The sequence below is a fragment of the Propithecus coquereli genome, unplaced genomic scaffold (assembly GCF_000956105.1).
Source record: "Propithecus coquereli isolate 6110/MARCELLA unplaced genomic scaffold, Pcoq_1.0 Scaffold293, whole genome shotgun sequence".
Classification (NCBI taxonomy): Eukaryota; Metazoa; Chordata; class Mammalia; order Primates; family Indriidae; genus Propithecus; species Propithecus coquereli.
The window spans coordinates 999,126-999,988 of record NW_012148541.1 but is presented as its reverse complement, the minus strand read 5'-3'; positions in this window follow the sequence as shown (position 1 = coordinate 999,988).

The window sequence follows — 863 nt, the reverse complement described above, 5'->3', positions numbered from 1 at the left end:
CATGTGGTATGAGCCAGAAATTATGCTATGTACTTTATATGAATTATGGTAATCTTTACAAAATCCTTTGTAGTGTGAAATATTTTACTTCCATTTCACAGATGAGGAAACTGAAGCCCAGAATGATCAAGTAACTTGCCCAAGATCACACAACTGGTGAGTGGTAGAGGTTTACTTCAAATTCAGGTCCGTTTGATTACAAAGGCAGTTATTTTTCTCTATGTAGTTTTATCTCTTAATAGAAGTTTAATAGAATTTTAAATTATTCATTAACCAAAAACTAGGTATAAAAGAATAGTTTACTGTTGAAAATGCTGCCTTCAATTTGTTAAAATTGAAGAAATATGTCTGAACTGTTATGGGTTATGGTAAGGAGATGCGTTAAGGAAAAGAGTGTTATTCTTATTACACTATTCCTCTTCTCTCTGGAAATTTCCTTTAAACTAAAAACAGAAAACCTCTGAGGTGTGATTTGTACATCACTTTGAGTAAAATGTATTTGTCACATAATGTGAACACTTTAGAAAGCCTTAGCAAATGCCAGCATAGAGACAGTCTCCCTTGACACTTCCACTTCCATACTATGCTTAAACCAGTAGCATCCATTTTAATAAGTGAAACTCAGGTCAGGCAGTGCAGAGGACAGAGAAGAGATATGAGTTTCCTCAGGTGAAAAAAAGTGATAATAACTGAATTTTTCAGTACTGAACCTATTTAATGTAAAGGGAATAATTTTTCCCCTTAGTTTTCTCATTCCATGTTATTTAAGAGATAATTCTTTTTTATCAGATAAAAACTGACTTCTCTTGGACCAAATAGCCTTTAGATATATTTTCTGTAACAACATAACTGCATATAAATTA